The sequence below is a fragment of the Pelophylax lessonae genome (assembly GCF_965119305.1).
Source record: "Pelophylax lessonae genome assembly, chromosome: 6".
NCBI lineage: Eukaryota > Metazoa > Chordata > Amphibia > Anura > Ranidae > Pelophylax > Pelophylax lessonae.
Genome location: NC_138773.1, coordinates 193,648,697 through 193,663,482, shown reverse-complemented (window position 1 = coordinate 193,663,482; position 14,786 = coordinate 193,648,697). Strand labels below are relative to the sequence as shown.

The following is a 14,786-nucleotide window of genomic DNA, read 5'->3' as shown; positions in this document are numbered from 1 at the left end:
AATGTGACTCCTTTTGGTTTTTGTTTTGAGTATAAAAAGAAGAGCTTGTGTGAAAAATTCCCCTGGGATCACACTTAACCCTTCGAACCCCTTCCCTGCCAGTGTCAATACAGTAACTGCATATTTTATGCACTGATTACTGTAGAAATGTCCCTGGTCCACCCAAAAGTGTCAAAAATGTCAGTTAGGGGTCCGATCTGTCCGCCGCAATGTTGCAGTCCCGCTAAAAAACGCAGATCGCCGCCATTACCAGTAAAAAATTACTTAAATCTTCCCCCTAGTTTGTAGATTTTGGGATTTTTTTTACCACAGTGTCGCACAGCCACACAATTGTCCATTAAATTAACGCAGCGCCGAATCGCAAAAAATGGCCTGGTCATTAAGGGAGCAAAACCTTCCGGGGCTGAAGTGGTTAAAAAGTTCTTTTAAATTCTCACTGAATCTTGTGACCCTTAACCACTTGCCGACCAGGCTTTTTTTTTTTTTTTTTTTAGCACTTTTTGTTTACAAGTCAAAATCAGTATCTTTAACTAGAAAATTACTTTTTCTTAGCAGAGACCCTTGGGAAAAAAATGGCGATTGTTGCATTTTTTTATGTCACAGTTTTTGCACAGCGGTTTTGCAAACACTTATTTATTTAACTTTTTATTTTACACTGTCCGTTTAATTTTTTTCTTTGATCACTTTTATTCCTATTACCAAAAATGGAAACATTCCTTGTCAGTTTTTTTTTTTTATGTTTGGGTACTAGCTGTGGAAAAAATGGAAGTGCTGTACACTGGAGCCTAAGGAGGACATCTGAGAGAGATTTGGGATACGAGTAATTTTGCTCGGGACTTTAGGGCAACAGAGTTTGGGAAGAGTAATTTGGCTTGTGGGATAAGACACTTGGTGCCAGGGTGGGAGGGTAGTTCCAGCTGCTGGGGTAATTGTATAGTTTCACTTGAGCGCTGAATATCCATCTAATACAAATGATAACACTGCCAGGGGTGCTTGGGTAGTTGGAGCAAAAGTTTTTATGTAAGAAGGCATTATAAAAACAAATTCAAAGAGCAGTTGTGCAACAGAGCATATGGTATACTTTTGTCAATCAACATAGAAAGTTGACCAGACCAGTTATTCCTCAAGATCCCTTGATAAGCACCATTAACCTTGAGTGCATAATTAAAAACTAGAGTGGGGAGTAACTACGGATGCACAAGCAAGACAATCGTACCTAAAGAAGAAAACTGATAGGAGGGAGTAGAAAACACAGAGGGAAGTGAAGAATAAGAATGCATTAAGTGGTACAGAGAGGGAGAAAGGGATAGAGAGAGCATCTGTGGGAAAAGAGTCTATCATGGCTCAGGCTCAACAAGAGAGCTGTACTTGGAAATCCAAACCAAACTCAGGTGAAAGTTGAAATATTGGGCAAGAGACCCAAGGTTTCTTAACCAGTTGCCGACTGCCCGCCACAGATACACTGCGGCAAGCTGGCTCGGCTGGGCGAATCGCCGTACCTGTAAGGTGATCGTGCGCAGGGCTTGGGGGGGGGGGGGGGCGGGGGTTGTGCGCTTGCCCCCTGCTGTCCCCACGATGTTGTGATTCAGTTTAGAACCAATCAGTCTGCAGGTCCAATGATGTTTGGCCTGGACCTGTTGATCGGTTCTGACCAATGGCAGAACATCCTGTGCCCGTGCAATGTAACGCAGGCACAGGATATGATGTAATCTCCTCTCCTGGAGTCCTTTTCAGTTCCAGAGTGAGAGGAGAGAATGTATACGGAGTATAGAAGCAGCACACTGACGCCAGTACACATAGGCACACATTTACCCCCGATCATCCCCAAATTAACCCTTTCACTCCCTGTCACAGTGTACACTATATACAGTATGGATAAAATGTATTGTTCACTGTATTAGTATCACTTGTGACATCAGATAGTGTAAGAGGCATTTAGTGGTAGTCCCAAATAAGTTTAGGGTCCCCGCCATATATCCCCCAATAAAGATTAAACCCACTGATCAACCCCCGTTAACCCTTTCACTCCCTATCCCAGTCTACACTTATTACAGTATACAGACAATTTACAGATCACTGTATTGGTGTCACTTGTGACTTCAGTTCATTTGAAAGGCAGTTATTGTTAGTTAGAGGCAGTCCCAGATAGGTTTAGGGTACCCACCATATATCCCATGATGAAGATTTAACCCCCTGATCACCCCCGGTTAACCCCTTCATTGCCCTGTCACAGTGTCACTATTATAGTGTACAGATCTTTTTTTCTGATCACTGTATTAGTGTCACAGGTGACATCAGTTAGCATCAATTCAGGACAGCGTCAGATTGCCAGCCACATATTTAGTAATACATTGTATTCCCTTTGATTGCCAGTGACACACATACACACACACCAAACACCTCCACCTCCATTACTAGTATAGTGTCTGAATAGTTAAATATCTTTGATCTGATCAGAACTATACTAGCATCCCCAATAGTTTAGTATAGTGTTCCCAAAATACAGCGTTAGCAGGATCCGCCCTGACACCTGCCGGCTCCTGTGTTTAGCCTCTCCGCCCCCTTAAGAAGTGCAGAATCAGCAGATTACTGTCACTTCCAATACACAGCACACTAAACCGCAGCGTTAGCAAAGTCAGGCCTGATCTCTGCTAGCACTAGCAGTTACATTTTTTGGTAGCGGTTCAAACAGTCCTTGACAACCTTTTTTTTACCTGTAAGTCACACTAGGTACCTATAAATTTATTTGCCAAAATGTCCAGAGGTACAGTGAAGAGGCCTACACGATGCTGAGCATGACAGATGAGAGCGATGGGGAAGCCTCACTGACAGTTCAAATTGTAACGGCGACTGGTGTTGTTGGGAAGCCCCTCTGTGTCCACAAATACAACCTTAACATGGGAGGGGTTGACTTCAACGACCAGATGATGGCGTTGTATTTAGTTGCCCATAAGGCCAGACTCTGGTACAAAAGATGTATCTGTATACTTATTTCAATTGGCTCTGCTGAACGCTTATATGCTATACAAAGCGTCAGGAAGAAGTGGATCCTTCCTAAAATTCCAGGAATAGGTCATCAAAGCCCTTCTGTTTCCAGAATTTGCTGTGGCCCAAATTCGCAATCCAGATGCAATGAGCCGGCTGCATGAGAGGCATTTTCCAGATGTCCTCCCTAGTACCCCCTACCCAAAGAGCACCCCAAAGAAGATGTCTTGTCTATAGGAAACGCATCAGGGACTGTTTCAGTCTCTACCACACACTAGTAGAGTATTAGTATAGGGTACAGCATGGCACAGTCTAGGGCACACTTTTTCACACATGGTCTCAAAAGTTGTTTGCTGCCGCATTTTGAGAGACGCTAGCCTGGACAGTTTTTTTACACCTCAAAAAAAAGTGTAAAAAAAAATAAATTAAAAAGCCAAAAACAGTTGTCGTTTTTATTGAGTTAATTTTCTGTTCTTACTCTACTTTTCTACTCTTTCTACTTTTACTGTACTTTATAATATACTGTTCTACTGTAATGTTTTATTGTTACTGTGTTTTATTGTGAACGATGGTTTGCTTTGCAGGTACGCCCATCAACCGCAGCACAGATTTGTTTGTTCTGACAGCGTTTGCTCTCACCATATACATAATCAATGATGGTAGCGCTGCAGGAGGTGATTTCACTACCGCAGTTTAAAAAAAAAGGCATAAATGGCGAAGTATAGGGGATGGGGTGAACACAGAGGGCGGATCTCCCCTATGCTGCGCCATATATTTTTTAACACTTTTCGTGGCAGAGATTTCTTCATCCACATCGATGGATCTGCTATGTTCTTTTTTATGGGCTGAAGGAAAAAAAGAACTTTGCATGAATGCCCATCATTAGAAGTGGGTGGATGCTGGGAGGTCTAATGGTGGGAATACCACACACTTTCTGGTATCGTTTTTGCAACCAGCAGTCAGATTTCATGTAAAAGCAATCCTAGCAGATAATTAGCTGCTAGACTGCTTTTACAAAGAATGAGGGGGGAAGGGGAGATGGATACACCGCTCCAAAGCTTTTTGCAAGCTAAATTTCCAGGGAAGGCTGTAATAATCCTAGAGAGCTGGGTGCTCGCCAAGGTCCGCAGCCTGAAAGCACTCAGGAAAACGAAGATTTATTGCAGATACATAGTTCCAACACCCGACATACAGGACGACACTGGGTCAGCAGACGCGTTTCACACCATGTGCTTAATCATAGCACGATTAAGCACATGGTGTGAAACGCATCTGCTGACCCAGTGTCGTCCTGTATGTCGGGTGTTGGAACTATGTATCTGCAATTAATTTTTGTTTTCCTGAGTGTTGGAAGTGCTGCTTCTTTCTTTTATCACATAGACTGCTTTTACAAGCAGTGGGAGGAGACCCCCCTTCCCGCCGCCTTCCACGGTTTTCTCGGGCTCTCTCGTCTCACCGGGTAACCCGAGACTGCAGCCGGTGGTTCCGTCAGCTGACCATAGAGCTGATTAGAATGGCTCCAATGATCTTTATGGCCTAAGATACCGGAAGCTACAAGAATTTCATGACTTCAGTTTCGCCAGATATAAACAGAACTATTGGGAAATATAAAGTATATTTGTGCATTAAATGTAAAAAGGTTTTTTTTTTTCCCCAAAAAATTTAATTTTGGAAATCTCTGCGCAAATACTGTGTGACAAGAAAAAAAAAAAAAAAATGCAACACCCACCATTTTGTTGTGGGCCTCTGCTTTAAAAAAAATGTGTGTGTGTGTGTGTGTATATATATATATATATATATATATATATATATATATATATATATATATATATATATATATATAATGTTTGAGGGTTCAAAGTAATTTTCTAGTAAAAAATTTTTTCTTTAAATGGTCAGAAGAATGGGTGATGTGTGGTATAAGCTTCTAATATTGGGCATGAAATCCCAGGACAGTTCAAACACCCCCAAATGACCCCTTTTTAGAAAGTAGACACCCCAAGCTATTTGCTGAGAGGCATGTTGAGCCCATGGAATATTTTATAATTTGCCACAATTTTCGGGAAAAAAACAATTATTTAATTTTTTTTTTACACAAAGTTGTCACTTAAATGATATATTGCTCAAATATGCAATGTCTATATGTTAAGTGACACCCCAAAATACATTCAGCTGCTTCTCCTGAGTAGGAGGATACCACGTGTGAGACTTTTTGGCAGTCTAGCCGTGTACAGGACCCCGAAAACCAATCACTGCCTTCAGGCTTTCTAAGGGTGTAAATTGTTAATTTCACTCCTCACTACCTATCACAGTTTCAGAGGCCATGATATGCCAAGATAGAACAAACCCCCCCCCCCCCCCCCCTCAAATGACCCCTTTTTGGAAAGTAGACACCCCAAGGTATTTCCTAAGAGGCATGGTGAGTATTTTTCCACTCATTTTGTTTTGGAAAATGAAAAAAGAAAAGGAAAATATATATTTTTTTTCATTTTCAATTTTCAAAACTTTGTGACAAAAAGTGAGATCTGCAAAATAATCAAAAACATTTTTGCCATTTTTGCGATACTTGTTGCAAAAAATAAAATATTCAGTGAACTTAACATGCCTCTCAGCAAATAGCTTAGGATGTCTACTTTTCGAAAAGGTGTCATTTTGGGAGGGGGGGGGGGGAGGGGTGGTTTGTCCGGTCTTGGTCATACTCAGGAGAAGCAGCAGAGTGTATTTTTGGGTGTAATGTCACACACAGTGCCTTGCGAAAGTATTCGGCCCCCTTGAACTTTTCAACCTTTTGCCACATTTGAGGCTTCAAACATAAAGATATAAAACTGTAATTTTTTGTGAAGAATCAACAACAAGTGGGACACAATCATGAAGTGGAACGAAATTTATTGGATATTTCAAACTTTAACAAATAAAAAAACTGAAAAATTGGGCATGTAAAATTATTCAGCCCCTTTACTTTCAGTGCAGCAAACTCTCTCCAGAAGTTCAGTGGATCTCTGAATGATCCAATGTTTACCTAAATGACTAATGATGATAAATAGAATCCACCTGTGTGTAATCAAGTCTCCGTATAAATGCACCTGCACTGTGATAGTCTCAGAGGTCCGTTTAAAGCGCAGAGAGCATCATGAAGAACAAGGAACACACCAGGCAGGTCCGAGATACTGTTGTGGAGAAGTTTAAAGCCGGATTTGGATACAAAAAGATTTCCCAAGCTTTAAACATCCCAAGGAGCACTGTGCAAGCGATAATATTGAAATGGAAGGAGTATCAGACCACTGCAAATCTACGAAGACCTGGCCGTCCCTCTAAACTTTCAGCTCATACAAGGAGAAGACTGATCAGAGAAGCAGCCAAGAGGCCCATGATCACTCTGGATGAACTGCAGAGATCTACAGCTGAGATGGGAGACTCTGTCCATAGGACAACAATCAGTCGTATACTGCACAAATCTGGCCTTTATGGAAGAGTGGCAAGAAGAAAGCCATTTCTTAAAGATATCCATAAAAAGTGTAGTTTAAAGTTTGCCACAAGCCACCTGGGAGACACACCAAACATGTGAAAGAAGGTGCTCTGGTCAGATGAAACCAAAATCGAACTTTTTGGCAACAATGCAAAACGTTATGTTTGGCGTAAAAGCAACACAGCTCATCACCCTGAACACACCATCCCCACTGTCAAACATGGGTGTGGCAGCATCATGGTTTTGGCCTGCTTTTCTTCAGCAGGGGCAGGGAAGATGGTTAAAATTGATGGGAAGATGGATGGAGCCAAATACAGGACCATTCTGGAAGAAAACCTGATGGAGCCTGCAAAAGACCTGAGACTGGGACGGAGATTTGTTTTCCAACAAGACAATGATCCAAAACATAAAGCAAAATCTACAATGGAATGGTTCACAAATAACCATATCCAGGTGTTAGAATGGCCAAGTCAAAGTCCAGACCTGAATCCAATCGAGAATCTGTGGAAAGAACTGAAAACTGCTGTTCACAAATGCTCTCCATCCAACCTCACTGAGCTCGAGCTGTTTTGCAAGGAGGAATGGGCAAAAATTTCAGTCTCTCGATGTGCAAAACTGATACATACCCCAAGCGACTTACAGCTGTAATCGCAGCAAAAGGTGGCGCTACAAAGTATTAACTTAAGGGGGCTGAATAATTTTGCACGCCAAATTTTTCCGTTTTTTATTTGTTAAAAAAGTTTGAAATATCCAATAAATTTCGTTCCACTTCATGATTGTGTCCCACTTGTTGATTCTTCACAAAATATTACAGTTTTATATCTTTGTTTAAAGCCTGAAATGTGGCAACAGGTCGAAAAGTTCAAGGGGGCCGAATACTTTTACAAGGCACTGTATATCCATGGCAATTGTGAGTAATATATAATTTCAAAGACAGCTTTGTATATAAAATTTTCAATTTTTTTGTCACTTTGCAGACACCTGTGACAAAAAAAAATTTAATATTCAATGGGCTCAACATGCCTCTCAGAAAATTCCTTGGGGTGTCCACTTTCCAAAAAGGGGTAGTTTGAGGGGGTTTTGTACTGTCCTGCTGTTTTAGCACTTCAAGAAATGAGATAGGCAGTCAGAAAGTAAAAGCTGCGTAAATTCCAGTATATACACCATAGTTTGTAGACGCTATAACTTTTGCACAAACCAATAAATATACGCTTGAGATTTTTTTTTTTTTTTTACCAAAGACATGTAGCTAAATACATTTTGGCCTAAATGAATGACAAAAATTAAGTTTATTGGATATTTTCCATAAGAAAATGTCATTTTTTTCTCAAAATATGCAGTCTTTTTCCATGTATATAGCAAAAAATAAAAACCGCATCAAATACCACCGAAAAAGAAAGCTCTTTTTGTGGGGGAAAAAGGACGTAAATTTTGCTTGGGTACAGCATTGCATGACCGCACAATTGTCTGTTAAAATCACACAGTGCCAAATTGCGAAAAATGGCCTGGTCGTTAAGGGGTAAATTGCTCTGTTCTATCATTTTCCTGGGATAACAGGTGTTCAAGGTTCCTTTTATAGATTCAAGTTCTGAAAAACATTCTGCAACAGGGGGTATATTAGCATATTTCCAGTATCGCGGTATTACTGCTCTTGCTACTGAGAAGGCACAGAGGTTAAGAAATGATAAGCTCACAGTCCTATCTACAAATGCTCGCAGTTTAGGTAAAAAAATCAATGAACTTGGGTCAATAATGGCATCTGAGAATGTAGATTTAGTGGCTGTTACGGAGACATGGTTTAATGAAAGAAATGACTGGGACATAACCATACCAGGGTACTCTTTATACAGAAGAGACAGAGAAGGCAAGAAAGGAGGAGGAGTGGCCCTGTATGTGAAAGATAGCATTAAATCTAACCTAATACAAGTTGGTGAGGCCAACATAGAGTCAGTTTGGGTTACGTTGCAGTTTGCTAATCATGCAGTAACTCGTGTAGGTGTGATATATAGACCACCTGGTCAAGTTAAAGAACTAGATGATCTACTAGTTGAAGAAATAGCTAAAATGACAATGAAAGGAGAAGTTATCATTATGGGAGATTTCAATCTTCCAGATATAAACTGGAAAACCAAAATAGGAAGTTCTACCAGGAGTACAGATATTCTAAATTCCCTACTGGGGTTGTCTCTGCAACAAGTGGTTGAGGAGCCAACCCGGAGGGAGGCCATTTTGGATTTGGTATTCACAAATGGGGATTCAGACAATACAAAAAGGTTGGGACTTTAAATGAGAGACATGACTGAGTAAAAAATTATATCATATTTATTGATGCATAAAAGGGGTAATCATGATGTAATGCACGTATAGGCTGAGATGATATGGTAACAAATAAGTAGTAGAGTACATGGTGTGCACCCCAACAAATACAATCTCAAAAGAACCAACATGACAATGAAACAGTATAACAGAGTAATAAAATGACATCATAACATCCATAGACTGACGCGTTTCATGGACTACATTCGCCACTTCTTCAGAGTCAGTGTATGATCATATCTATAAGTAAATAAGTATATGCGTATAGGTACATTGCATTGGATGGTAATTTAGAAATTGGGGGAGAAGGGGAGAAAGGGGAGACAGGAAACAAAGTCCCAATGACCCCAAAACTTACACAGTAGTTCCAACAGTAACTGGTCCTGGAGGTGGGGGCATCAACCCAAGTGTCTCCCCCGGGAGCTGAGGGCACGTGGGGCCCACGGGCAAGGCGAAGGTGTCGCATACAAAGTAAATTTGTAGAAGTATTACAGAGTAGGCAGAGTATATCTAAATAAAGTAAATAGTAATGATGAATAGTAAGTAATTATATTTTGTACATAAATCGTAATGTTACTGGACTGATGTGTGTGGTGAGGGGAAGGTGAAAGGATGATATAAACATGGAGAGATGAGTGAGGTGGGGTGGGGGGGGTGTGTGGTAAGGAACTGAAATATTGAGAAATTATGAAATGGTCATAATTGTAATGAAAATATAACAGAGTAGCCAGAGTATGTCTATATAGAATGAGTATAAGTATTGACTGTCATAAATGAGTATGTACTATATAGGGATCATAATGCTACTTGAATAGTATGTATAATAATTATATACCTGTATGATTGTATACTATGTAGAAGTCATAATGCTACTAAATGATATGTATGGTAAGAGAAGTGGCAAAATATTTTGAACCTAAAAATTAATGAATGAGTGATGTGGGGGTGAGTATGTGGTAAGGTAAACTAATTAAGCAAGAAGAGGGGAGTGATGTGATAGTGAACTGGTGAGGATAGTGAATTAAATAATAAAATTTGGCTGAAGTCGGATGCAACCCGACTGACAACTGTGCCTGATTTTGGAGAGTATGGTGGTGATTGGATGAAAAAAAGGGGGGGGGGAAATATTGAGAGAAAAGAAATTGTGTAGAGATTGTAAAAGATATGAGGGTAAATGGAAGTAACCTGTAGGAGATTGGATCCAACCGAAGGAGGAAAGTGTGACACAATGACGCCCAAGCCCGCCGACCATCAAGCGCCCAGCGTCACGAGGTGCATAGACATGGAGCCACAGAGCGGAGGCAGACGCCATACCGCCCTGCTGGCTTCCTCTTATGCACCAGATGAGACAGCAGCTGTCGGCGTGCGGCCCCAATTGACGTCACACGTCGGCGCAGAGCGTGACGCCAATGTGCATCGGGACCGCCCACCCGATCCGCCGTGCTCGAAGGAGCGTAGGGGGAAGGGGAGGGCACCCGTTGCACATTGCAGCTCCCGAGGAATGCAAAGGGAAAAGCCACCACCGCCAGCCAGCACAGTGGGAGCAAGCTGGAAAGCAATTTGTATGGTCACCTATCAGCCCGTAGGGGTCAAAATGGGGATTCGGTATATGATGTCATTGTAGGCGAAACCTTGGGATCTAGTGATCACCAGTCAGTGTGGTTTAATATAAGAACTGTGAAAGAGTCACACCACACAAAAACAAAAGTTTTAGATTTTAGAAAAACAGACTTTTCAAAAATGAAATTAGTCATAAATGAGTCCTTATCAGACTGGAACGGATTACATGGAGTCCAGGAGAAATGGGACTACTTAAAAGGTGCATTATTGAAGGCAACAGAAAATTGCATTAGACTTGTCAGTAAAAGCAAAAAAAGGAAGAGACCACTGTGGTACTCAGCAGAAGTGGCCCAAATCATTAAAAATAAAAAGCAAGTTATAAGAACTTCTAAAGCGCAGGCAGAAGAAAAACTAGCTCAGTCTATGAAAAAGGGGGATAAGACATTCTTCAGATGTATAAATGAAAAAAGGAAATTAAAACAAGGAATAACTAAATTAAAAACAAAGGACGGAAGGTATGTAGAAGAGAATAAAGGGCTAGCCGACTGCCTTAATGAATACTTCTGTTCAGTTTTTACAGAAGAAAAAGGAGAAGGACCTCCACTTGAAAGGATGACTAATGAATCGTTTGATGCATGTGTCTTTACAGAGGAAGAATGTCTAAGATTGCTGTCTAAAGTGAAGACAAATAATTCACAGGGTCCTGATGAGATGCACCCAAAATTATTAAAAGAGCTTAGTGGTGAGCTGGCAAAACCATTAACAGATTTTTTTAACCAATCATTAGTAACAGGAGTCGTCCCGGAAGATTGGAAATTGGCAAATGTCGTGCCCATTCACAAGAAAGGTAGTAGGGAGGAATCGAGCAACTATAGACCAGTGAGTCTGACATCAATAGTAGGCAAATGAATGTAAACCCTATTAAAGGATAGGATTGTGGAACATCTTAAATCCCATGGATTGCAAGATGAAAAACAACATGGGTTTACTTCAGGGAGATCATGCCAAGCAAATCTTATAGATTTTTTTGACTGGGTGACTAAAATAATAGACGGTGGAGGTGCAGTAGACATTGCATATCTAGATTTTAGTAAGGCTTTTGACACTGTCCCACATAGAAGACTTATCAATAAACTGCAGTCATTGAGCATGGACTCCCATATTGTTGAGTGGATTAGGCAGTGGCTGAGTGACAGACAACAGAGGGTTGTAGTCAATGGAGAACATTCAGAACAAGGTCATGTTACCAGTGGGGTACCTCAGGGATCTGTACTGGGACCAATTTTGTTTAATATCTTCATAAGTGAAAATTGCAAAAGGCCTCGATGGTAAGGTTTGTCTTTTTGCTGATGACACAAAGATATGTAACAGGGTTGATGTTCCTGGAGGGAAACGCCAAATGGAAAAGGATTTAGGAAAACTAGAAGAATGGTCAGAACTCTGGCAACTGAAATTTAAGGTGGATAAGTGCAAGATAATGCACCTGGGGCGTAAAAACCCAAGGGCAGAATATAGAATATTTGACACAGTCCTGACTTCAGTATCTGAGGAAAGGGATTTAGGAGTAATTATTTCAGAAGGCTTAAAGGTGGGAAGACAATGTAATAGAGCAGCACGAAATGCCAGCAGAATGCTTGGATGTATAGGGAGAGGTATAAGCAGTAGAAAGAGAGAAGTGCTTATGCCGCTGTACAGAACACTGGTGAGACCTCACTTGGAGTATTGTGCGCAGTACTGGAGGCCATATCTCCAGAAGGATATAGATACTCTAGAGAGAGTTCAGAGAAGAGCTACTAAACTAGTACATGGATTGCAGGAAAAAACTTACCAGGAAAGGTTAAAGGACCTTAACATGTATAGCTTGGAAGAAAGAAGAGACAGAGGGGATATGAGGACACAGTTTTAAATTAGAGGGGCAAAGGTTTAAAAGTAATATGAGGAAGTATTACTTTACTGAGAGAGTAGTGGATGCATGGAATAACCTTCCTGCAGAAGTGGTAGCTGCAAATACGGCTATCCTTCATATAAGATAGGGCCAGGGACTATTCATAGGATTCAGATATATTGGGCAGACTAGATGGGCCAAATGGTTCTTATCTGCCGACACATTCTATGTTTCTATGATTGATGAAGAACCTCCTTTTTGACTGATTTGATAGAACCTGGTATAATTGAGATGAAGGCAAGCATTGGCAAGTTAGGGATTTGTGTTGCCATGACCTTTCAATAGATGTTAAAAATCTTTGCCTCAGAATTGTTGACTTTTACATTTCATTACTGAAGGAGCAGGCAGCTTATGTTTGTTTTTTTTTAAGTAAATGTTAGCGAATAAAGTGAAGCGATGTTCACATTGAATACCCAATTATACAGCAGACATACTCCTTCATTAGTTAAAAAAAATCCCCTGCTTTTCGTTGAGAGTTGGAAGGTTCACCTTATTCACTGAAATTCACTGTGCTAGGTGGGCCACCTTTAGTAAATCAACACCAATGTTTATTTTTTGATTATTATACCCAATACCAATCTGCTGTCCAAATCAATGGTAAACAAAAAAAGGAAAAAATATTTTAGCTGCCTCTTTAACATTTTAATGGCACATGCGGACAGCAGGGGTAAGATGGTGCTTTTTACTTTCTGTAATGTTCTACATTTTTTTTGCTTGGAACTGTTCCTCGTCTGGCAAACAGACGTTTTATTCAATTCTCACAACTAAAATGTGAAGAAAAGAAATGTAGAAGAGCAACAGCTGTTTTTTGAAAGATTGCTGTGTAATCTGTCTCTAAAAAATATGGACTGTTTGTGCACCAAAAAAAAATTGGCTCCCATAACAAAAAGATGAGCTGATCATAGCGACCAGGCTGATAAAAACTGATAAAGAGGAATATGAGCCAAAATTTTCTTTTCAGCTTTGGACAGAACATAGAAAGGTTAGAACGGATGTCAAATGTTGTTTTCTGTAATCATCTTAGGGGAGGTTTATTTTTGCCTTGTCCTTGAGGAAGGACGTGAGGGGAGATCTCTAAAATGGGGGCACAGGCAGCTATAAAAGCACCTTTTTTTTGCAGCATGCGTAAAGGTTAAAAACTTTCTAGTCTTTCTTGCTGTCTGTTTTCCAGGTAAAGTGTTTTGTCAGCAGAATAAGACATTACCCACTTGCCACCTACACCAATTCTGACATTCACTCATACATGTAAAAATCATAATTTCTCTATCGCTCATTGACAGACGTAGTCTTCTTGATTCTCAAGAGCTGGGTTATGTTGTCTCCGCAGGAGTAGGACTAGGCAGAAAGACAAAACGTTCTGGCTCCACCCTAGGGGCAGTCCCTGAGGGTATATCCTCCCTCTCTCTGCTACAGGGAATCAGTTTTTTTCTGTCTAGTCAGGAGTAAGGACCTAAGCTCCTTGCTGGGATCTTTTGGTCCTGGCAAGACTTTTTTTCTTTAAGAAAAAGACATTTTTTAGGTAGTTTTCTCCAGTGTTTTTTTCCTGTGAGATCTTCAAGCAAAAATGCCGGACTGGGCGACACTTGTGGTCACCCCAGCCGGCCTACGAGCGCGCGCAGACCATGGCATTGCGCTTGGTCGGCCGCGACATATTCAAGTAAGTATGCGGGGCCGGGCGACGGGCTGGATGTTGAGATCCAGTGGTCACCCCGGTTTCTGCCTACGAGCGCGTGCAGACCAGAGCTCCGCGCTGGGTCGGCCGCGACGGAGTCCCAGTGAAGGGACTGACTTTGCGAGTTAAAAGTCTCACTTGGACGCCAGGTACCAGAGAGTCGAGGCGTCCACAAACCCCCACCCCGGTGGAGAGGGTATTGTGAAGAGAGGGTGCCTGTCGGTTCGGTATGGTGAGTAAACGTTCCCTTTTTTTCCCTCGTTATGAGGCAGTATATATTATGGGCCCCTCCATATATGGTCAGTATATATCTGATACTTACAAGTCCCCCTTGTAATACAGCATGTGTTTGTGGGAAGTAGACTTGGTTTAAGAGCTAACACTCTACCCAGCAGACTGTAACATTACAGCAGACATAGGAGGTATAATCCTACCTTATGTGTAGTGTATCTTCTGTAGATCCATATATCGCCTCTTAGCAGAGATGCAGGTGGATGTGCTGGGAAAACGATTTCGGCGGTCCGCCGCCATTTTGCCGTAGACCGAATGCATGTATGTCCTCAGGTCACGCCGGCCGCCATGTTTTTGGAGTCTTATGTCTCTTCTATGGGGGCGGCCATGTTTTGTGAGCCCAGCTACCTCGTGGAGAGCTGGGAACGCCGGAAGGCGTACACAGGGGGCGGAGCCACGCCTTCTACCCGGGAAAAAGCAAACAGCTCCTTCCAGTCTGTAAAGACAGACGCTGACTGCAGTTGGTTGGAAACTTCACTGCATCGGTTGGTGAGCCTTGGGGGTCCCTCTCTCTCTCTGTGGGATCGAGAAGCAGGTACTCTGAGGGGCGC

General features: G+C 41.5%; 1 protein-coding gene across 4 annotated transcripts in view; it reads left to right on the top strand.

Moving 5' to 3' along the window:
- RAPH1 (Ras association (RalGDS/AF-6) and pleckstrin homology domains 1) overlaps positions 1 to 14,786 on the top strand; it is a 330,513-nt gene that overhangs the window by 257,273 nt on the left and 58,454 nt on the right. The window lies entirely within an intron of this gene.